At 34.7% G+C, this 9,813-nt stretch overlaps 1 long non-coding RNA gene across 2 annotated transcripts; it reads right to left on the reverse strand.

The window, feature by feature from the left end:
• Positions 1,038-3,170, reverse strand: LOC109830250. 2 transcript variants are annotated; one of them, XR_002244250.1, is made up of 3 exons: positions 2,772-3,167; positions 1,895-2,061; positions 1,038-1,065 (listed from the first exon to the last, which is right to left on the reverse strand). It is a non-coding gene; the product is annotated as an uncharacterized LOC109830250 (long non-coding RNA). The 2 variants fall into 2 exon arrangements; XR_002244249.1 differs by having other exon boundaries at positions 1,047-1,065; positions 1,803-2,061; positions 2,772-3,170.

Raw genomic sequence — 9,813 nt, forward strand, 5'->3', positions numbered from 1 at the left:
CTCTACAGTTCGAGTTGAGTTTAGCATAAAACCATTAAAGAATAAATCATATCATATGGTTAAAAGTTTTGCCGAAGAGGCCCTATTATTATTTGAGTAATCTAAAATTACTCAATCAAACAAGTATGGTACAAAATATTTATTCAACATGATTATAAAACAAACCATCCGCACAAAAATCTAGCTATATATTTATACTTTTTATTTTTTTGTTTTTGATTAAATTGTTTAAATATTTTTTGCTTTTCCTGCTTATCAAGAGAATGATAATTGTTTTGCTTTTATTTTTTGTGACATGTCACTGCTAAAAAACGAGGCATCCTAGACGGAAAATTCCGTCTAGGATACTCAGAATTCCGTCTAGGATGCGTATTCTAGACGGAATTCCGTCTAGAATACGCGTCTAGTTTATTTCCGTCTAGTATGCAGTATTCTAGACGGAAATTCCGTCTAGAATACATCCTAGACGGAATATTCTAGACGGAATTCAAAACCGTCTAGAATACATCCTAGACGGATTATTCTAGACGGAAATTCCGTCTAGAATAATTTATCCTAGAAGGAAAAAAATTCCGTCTAGAATAAGTATTCTAGACGGAAATTTCCGTCTAGAAATCTCATTCTAGACGGAATTTGATTTTTTAAATTTTTTTATTTTTTTAATTTTTAAAAAGTATTCTAGACGGAATTTAAGCATCCTAGACGGAATTTCCGTCTAGGATACTATGCTACAGTAGATTTTTTTTTTTTTTTTTGCAGAATCTACTTTGAGTGTATGTACACAATATTGAACAGCAAAAAAATATATTCATATCCAACACAATCTAATTAATTCCAATATCAAATCCAATTATATTCAAATAATACATTCACCAAAATAGTAGAGAGATACATAAATTATTTACAAACGTTTACATAAATTATTTACAATGGCTATGACAATGCTAGGAAAGAATGTAATTCATCGATACATGATTAATAATCTATTTGAGTTCCTTTCTGTTCTTCCAGATTTGCTTTATGTTCTTCCAGATTTGCTTGACACCCTCATAATAGCCAGGAATGCTGCAAAATGAAGAACGGTTATGCATAAGGCAAGGAGTTATCGAAGTAGAGTATCATATTTCTTAGTACAAGCTATTATCTAAAGCTATTATCTAAATCAGTTAGTAGATGAATCCAGCAGGAACAATTTGAGGAATAGTGTTCCACCAAGAATAGTAAAATGGAGAGTTCCTGTACCCAAAACAATTAATATTCAAAGAGCGTGCGATGAGGTACTTAATCTCAAAATGTGTGTATGCAGGAACAATTTTAGCTCCAGGGACAAGCATGGTAAGTGAGTCTTTATGCAGTTAGGTAATTGTTGTTGACTGTATGGAACTTGCAGTTCACCGAAGCTGTATGGAACTTATAAATTATTATATTTCCCACACTATTGTGCATCTCTTCTCTGTTCCATAGCTGTAATCTCTGTTCCATAAAAGTTATATGGATACTTCAACCATTTGCTTTTCCATAAAAAATTGTACTCTTCCACGTCAAAATTTTTTTAAAAAAAATTGTCTTTAAGACAAAAAGTTTTTACATATGTTTCTCTTCAAATGCATTGCATGATTGCATCCATTAACATTCCATTTTGCATATATAACTCCTCTAAAAATGTGATTTTTTTTACATGTACAACTTTGCGGAATGCTGAATGAGGATTGTTCTAAGAAACTCCTTCCATATTCAAACATCTACTAAAGCTTTTTTTTTACTGCTTAAAGAACAAAACAGATATAGAGTTCAGAATATACTTGGTGTGTAATAAATTGTGCAAGTAGGCTGGTACAGAGCAATACAGTGGTGTAATGGGTGCATGAATCATATGGTCGACAAGTATTTTGACCTGAAGTTCGGACAGCTGATCAACATATTCTTGAGCAAGAATATCCACCCTTGTAGAAAACTGTTGCCCTATTTTGATAAATGTTGGGCCTAATCTCAAAATACTCTCCTTTAGCCACTTTGCAAGGGCTCTCCTTCTTACTACTTTTTTCTCCTCTGTCATTCCTCCTGCACATTTGCCAGTAACTCATCAAAAAGATGTGATTTAATATCACTCTCATTCAGACTGTGATTTGTTTAAGTTTATTAAATTTACAGGTGTACTCAAATAGTGAATTAACAAAACTCATGCAATGAAAGAACTAAGATTCTACGCTATTCAAACAACAACAGGGACCTAAGTCAATTCATATTGCATAATTCAATTGTAACAAACAGCTCCTTACTCTAAACCATAATGCGTGCCTGCGTAGTATCGCCTCATCACGGGATTTCAAGAACTGTTACGACACGGACTTATGAACCATAAATATGAATCGAACTTGGGAGTTGAACTCCCGTGAAGTTTTTTGAACTACGAAACTTCACGGGAGTTCAACTCCCGTGAAGTTTCGGAGAGTTTTTTTCAAAAACCGACCTGGTTTCAGCACTGAGGCTGAAACCAGGTCGGTTTTTGTAATTATTTTTGAATGGGGTCGTTTTTTGGGAATAAAAGTCCAAATAGGTTGGTTTTGAAAATTTGTCCTGAGATCCAACCTTTGTTTTAATGGGTCAGGCATTTAAACCAGATTGTGCGGTGAACTCAAATAATTCATTATTTATCAAAGTTGTGATTTTGGGTCACGCATTTCAACAAACACAAGATAAGCACAAACGCATGCCAGCGCAAATCAAACAACAACCGACGAAATGGGTTCAATCAAGATCAAGATCCAGACCTGGAAATGCCTGCCATCGCGCTTCTTGATTCCGTATCCGAGCTCGACGGTACCGAAGGACTTGATGTTAGTGATCACCCCTTTCCTCTGATACACTCGCTTCCCCACTCGGTTCACGACTGAGCCCGACGAATGACCTTGATCAACGAGGTCGACGTCGGAATCTCATCGGGAGGCGGAGATTGCGACGGAATCTTGCGGAGGGAGTTGCTGAGGACGCGCTCGAAGGATTCGACGACGGAGGCGTCACCATCGCCAGCGTCGTTGGGGATCGATTGCCAGCGGCGCAGAGAGAGAGAGGGGGAGGGAGGGAAGGAGTTAGAAAGAGAATTACGGGGGGAGAGCTTCTTATTTCGATTTTGGGCGGAAATTTGGGGGGGAATTTCGATTTTGGAGCGAAAATTTGATGTTTTTATTTTTTTATATGGGTCATTGTATCCTAGACGGAAATTTCCGTCTAGGATGTATCCCAGACGGAAATTTCCGTCTAGGATACATGACCATTTTTAAAAAAAAAATTTAAAAAATAGAACCGTCTAGGATACTATCCTAGACGGAAATTTCCGTCTGGAATATTTTATTCTAGACGGAATATTCTAGACGAAAATTTTCCGTCTAGTTTAATACAAACTAGACGGAAAATTTTCCGTCTAGAATATTCCGTCTAGGATATACGTTTTTTTACTAGTGTGTGTATTGAAAGTTTAATCTATAATATACAAATAATTATAGAAATATATAACATAAAACAAAATATATTTTCAATAAAGTTCTATTGATATTGAGTAGCTCCAAGAGTGATGGAATCTACGACAGGTGATTCAGACGATTGAGATGTTTCAATATGTGTCTCACGGTCTCAGTTCAATTTCGAACTGAGTTATAAGCACGGAGAGTTATGGAATCTATTGATATACTGTGAAGTCAGAAGGTAATTATAGATTAACCTATGATACTTGAGAGGAGAAACAACTAGTAGAAACATAAGAGATAAAAAGGGATAAAAAAAAACTTTGGGGAACATACGCAACTGGAAAATAGACAAATATATTTGGGATGAGATATTTAGATATTAGTCTCTTAAATCTTTCATAATTCTATATTAGTCCCTCAAATCTTAGTAACTGCTCACTACTCCATCAAATCCTAAGGGATCTTGCAATTTCGTCACCCAATGGCCAAAACCCGTCAATTGTGTTTTCCCTCCCAATACCTATCTTTGTTCAGAAAATGGTTATTTGCAAATTGGTGCCTTACACTTTTTTTAATTTTGGTACACCTACATTTTTTTTGACAATTTTGTACCCTAAAGTTTACATCTTTTAATTTTGATAATTTAAACATTTTTGGCATTTTACTATGATAAATATTTTACTTTTTTGAACTTTGATACTCCAAAATTTTGTCTTTGACACTTTATTGCACCCAAACTTGGGTTGGGGTATCAAAGTTTAAAATTTGAGGTTTCAAAGTTGAAAAGGTGAAAACTTTATGGTTGAAATTTAAACTACATGTAAAGTTCGGGTATCAAAATGTCAAAAAATTGTCGGGGTATCATTGTTAAAAAAAAGATGCAAATTTTGGGGCGTCAATGTGTCAAACAAATTTGAGGGCATCAGAGCTAAAAATGTGTAAATTTTAAAGTGATAATTTGAAAATAACCATTCAAAAAACATCAATTGATGATAATTGTCATTTAGGGACTAAATTGCACGAATCATTAGGATTTTATGGACCAAAGAGAAATTGTTGAGATTTGAGGAATTAAAATGGGATATTGAAAATTTGGGGCAAATTGGGTTAATTGTTCAATGAGATAATTTTATCTATTGGGATAATTTGAGTGAGATAAAGTGGGGTCAAATGAGATAATGTGACAATTTGAGTGGGATAATTGTTATGATATCTTTTTATAATATGATATTTATAGATCAATTAAGTTCAAGTTTAACTTGCTATTAAATCAAACCATGAATAATAATAATAATAAATATTTTTTAAGATTATTTTAATATAAAATATTAATAATATAATAATAATAATAATATTAATCAATATTTGAATATTTTGATGTTTATTTTAACTATTGTGCTATATAAACAAAATTTTAAATTGCAATAATTATTTAATCATTCCTACATTTATTAAAATGATGATGATAAAGTCTCAATTATTACAAATAAAGTATTAGTCATTAACTTAAATTTTAATTATTACGAATATAATCTACCTGCATATAACTTTGCTCTAGACTTCTTCGGCTACGTTTGTCCCACTCTCCCACATTATGTTTGCCATTTATTCTTTCCAACGTGATGCAGCTGTCCGTTGTGCTTGTTGAGTCTGTAGGTCATCGTGCTCATCAGAATCACCATCAATCAGAGAAACATTGAGTGATGCCTCTAGAGGAAGATCAGAAACTTCAAAGTCATCGTTAGAGTTCTCCATCTTCAGAAAATTATGCAGCCCGATACATGCCCAGATCATACTTTTTTGAGTCTCATATGGGAAATCTGGAGGTTGAGACTTAAAAATAGTAAACCTAGACTTGGAAACGCCAAAGATGCATCAATACAATTTCTAAGAGATGCATGTCGATGGTTAAATAACTCATGAGCATTGCGTGGTCGCTGACGGTTATTAGCTGGGCCAAACTCTTTAAGGCGGTACCTCGTACCCCGATAGGGAGCCAAGAATTGTAGCCTATTTGGGTAACCACAATCAACTAGAAAAAATTTACCTGCATTAACATTTCTTTGGAATTATAATCACTAAATATAAAATCTAACAATTTGATAAAAAAATATCTACCATTTGGGAGTGAAAGACTGCATGCACTCCTACTCATTGCATCCTTCAAGACCCGTAAATCATTAGCAGATCCCTCCCATCCCACTTAGACATAAATAAACCTAAGATCAAATGTGAATCCCGCAAGGATATTTTGAGAAAGATAGTCATGTCTATTACGATATGGGGTTTGGTCTTCACCATACACCATACATGGAATGTGGGTTTTGTCAATAGCACCGATACAGTCCTATATATTCCATTAACATATATAAAATGTATCTTTAAAATTATAATAATAATGAATGAAGACTTATATAGTGTATTTGAATTTCAATACCTTGAAATAAGGCCAAAAACGAGATTCAGATGTGACCTTTTTTGATGGATCGGTAGGAGGAGGAGTCATCATACAAGGGGCTAATGACACAATGGCTTGGAGTGCCTTATTGAAACAGACGCTGACTGCAAATTGGGATCGATCAAACCTCTCAGTGATGATGCAATATCGTTGATTTTGAGTAACAGTGAGAAAAAAAAATAGCAACCATCTCCTCAACGCTGATATACCTTGTATCTTGTAAATGCCCTCGCAAGACCATACACAATTTCATGAAGCAATCCGGATACATACAATATACTCGACGAAAATCACTTGGATTGTTCTCCATCTTAGATTTCAAGTATTGAAGATGCAAGGTCCGTAATGCCATGTCTGAGTTGGGAAATGCGTAGATTTAACTCCTCTTGTGATATGAGGTGCGAGATACTCGTAACTAGACCTCTTATTTGTGCAGCTATATTGATAATGCGAATGAAGAGATAATCGGTAGTATCCTCGTGAAATAGCAAAATAGAGACATTCTGATTATCTTCCATCCTGTATTAATCATGAAATCAAAACATAGTTAGATGTTCACTACAAGAACCAACAGTTAAATTTAAATTCAATTTGGCAATAGTATAAGGTTGTCTATCTACTATTTATCCTTTTAATCTTTTGTTAGTCACAAGTTATAGAAAATAATGACACAAGGTGACGGTTTGTGTCACAAGCGCGCAACACCTGAAAATCACATGATAATAGGGAACTTGTTAATAACTATAGAAAATAATGGCTCCAAGATCTAACAATGAGAGTGACAACTTTCTAATATATAATTACATCATATAATCATATAATTAGCCTTTGAGCTCACAAAGATAAATTGTCATTCAAAGTATCCATGTGCTTAACATACATATATATAAGTACAACAATGATATTTAAAACCATGTAGTCATCAAAGCATCCATGTGCTCAACATAAAAATCCAAAAGCATATAACTAACATCTATGTTCCCAAAAATACAACTCCAAAAGAGTAGTCATCAAACGAAGGGTCCACAAGCATAATAAGCATAGTGATTGTCATCATTTGGAAATACTCCAGTCAGTCGCCAAATCATAAACCTTCTCCTTTGACCATCATTCATCTTCACAAACATATCCTTTACGTCTTGGAAATATTTGACTAAGGACAGTCAATCATTGTTCATCAGTAAATTCTGGAATTGAAGCCACTCCCTCAACCCACGGTTGGTTGCGGCTTCACAACAACCTCACTTATGTGACTAACTCTTGTAAAGCTTTACTTATAATTGCAATTCCACTCACTATTTCTAGCACAGCGGGGTGAGACAATGTTGAGGCGGTGGTGCGGGAAGGTGCTCTACGAACATTTCTGCTAGTGCTAGAGGTCGATGGTATAGATTCAGCCACTAGAGTGGCAGGACTTGGAGTGCTATTAGGGGGAGGTGGTGGAGGATCAACTGGTGGTTGGGCAGGTTCTTCTTCACCCATAGCATCAAGTCCAATCTCATCATCAAATATACCCTCAACCAATACATTATGTAATGGCGCACTCTCTACACTCTCACTTCCTAAGCCTCCAACAACTCTCCCACTAGCAGAGTGGCTACCCACCACCATCTGCATATCCTCCAAATTTTCAAATAACTTATTTTTAAGCATTGGTGTATTAGGATGAGCCTGTCAAAAAAAAAAAACAAAGATAACAAATTAATATTGGGTAATTAACAATACATTATGTAGTTAGGAATTTTGGGAAATTAACAATCTAACCTGCTTGTAATTTCCCCACACCTCAACGGAGCAAGTAATTCTTTGAGATGTTGGGTCCCAACCAAACCTAAAATTGTTCCTCAAAAGTAATTCAATTGGTTCAATCTTCCTCTTCCAACTCTTGATCTTATTCTTTATATGATCAAATTTAAAAGCAATTGGTTCAATCTTCCTCTTCCAACTCTTGATCTTATTCTTTATATGATCAAATTTAAAAGTTCTTCCAAATTTAGCATTCATGAATGGCAACACTCTTGATCTTATTCTTTATATGATCAAATTTAAAAGTTCTTCCAAATTTAGCATTCATGAATGGCAACATATTTTGAGTGATGTTATATTTCTTGAAGTTGCTGTTATCCATCTTGTTGCCATTCTTCACCTCCTCCACTAAAATCCTCAGTAGCTCTCTAATCTCTTGTTCTGACCATATTACATAGTCACACCTAGCTTTTTTTGCCCTCTCACCATCTTGACAGTACTCTTCCACGGTTTGAGTTTCCGAAACAAAATTAATCTTACAATGCAAATATCAATAATGACCAAAATTCATTTGGTAAGACTATAGCTTTATGCAGTATGTACATGTAAGAGTTCAAATATAGCTTCAAGAAAACTTTAATTATACAATGAAGTCTTAGTCATGGAACTAAAGTCTTACTTATAACAAATATAATCTAATGGCTAACAAACTTTGATCTAGAATCCAATGACTAACAAATAAAATCTTAATTATAACAATTTTACACGTTTTTCAATCAATCCAAACATGATACATCACATGTTTCACATAAATAATGACTAACAACTTTTAATTTTCTATACATATTTATCTATAGTTTACATATAAATTACAATGAACAACGCCTACATGTAATATTTCTTCTATACATATTTTTCATCCACCATATGTTTACATAAACAATGCCTAGCACTACAGAAACTTACGCAAGCCCAATGAACAAAACCAGTCCCAACATCAACAGAAACCAAATTCTTTTTTAAAATTTTTCAACGTGTGTCTTATATGCTTGCCACAACGACAAATTTATCAGGCACATGGATCTCTGATCTCACACCAAAATTTTAGCCATCTCTCTTCTTCAGTTCCAGCTAATCATGCCCCCACCTAATAATGATTAGCTAGTAGTTACTACTAATAAGGAAATGAGTACTTTTCTAATAAGTCTCTGTGTCAACTCTGAGATGCTCTCATCATGTCAAGATTATAAAGCTAATCTTTGTACTTGTGATATGGGATCAAAGAGAAAAAGACACGTAAATTTTCAGAGTGAATGTCTGTCAATAATTGTGCCAATGTTAAACTTGAAGCACGAGATGGGGCATTTTTCATAGAGGAAGAATCACTCATTATGCTTGCCACAGAAACCCAACTTGCCACAAATTTTCGTAAGTCATGCTTGCTACAGAAACCCAAAATTAACCAAAAGTGATTCTCCATGTTTGTTCTCAATATCTTGATTTATCAGATAAATTTCCAGAAATATAACTAAAAAATCACAAAAAATTAGAAGTTAAAGCCAAGTAGGATATCAAATCTCCCCAAATTTGGTCAAGCACGTACCTCGACAGTGACAAATTCAAACACGACGTTGCTGCAAAGAGGCGTCAGAAGTTACCACGGAGACTGCCGGCGACGAGAGGGAGGTCAGTGGAAGAACGCGATGGAAGAAGAGACGTTGGAAGAACGCGATGGAAGAAGAGACTTGTAAGAACGCGATGGGAGGGTGAGAGGGTGATGGAGATGAAAGAATGAGAAGAGATCGTTGGAAGAACGCAATGGAATAAGAGGCGCTGGAAGAAGGATCTAGGGCAAGATTACCCCCATCTTGTTCTAGCAAGCAATTTGGGGTAATTTTGAGGGTGTGGTTTTTATATAGTTAGAGTAATTTTAGGTAAAATGGAGTGTTTATCCCATAATTATCCCAACAAACCAATAACACCATAAAGTTAACTCCATACCTGATTACCCTAATAAATAGCATTAAAAAAATATTGTTCTAAAAATTATCTCAATATCCCTAAATTTACTCCAATGAATACCCCCATAATATCTACATAAATCTTTTCTGATTTACAGCATTTAGGGTTTGTACAAAACACCCA

Source organism: Asparagus officinalis, chromosome 2, assembly GCF_001876935.1.
Source record: "Asparagus officinalis chromosome 2, Aspof.V1, whole genome shotgun sequence".
NCBI classification, from domain to species: Eukaryota; Viridiplantae; Streptophyta; class Magnoliopsida; order Asparagales; family Asparagaceae; genus Asparagus; species Asparagus officinalis.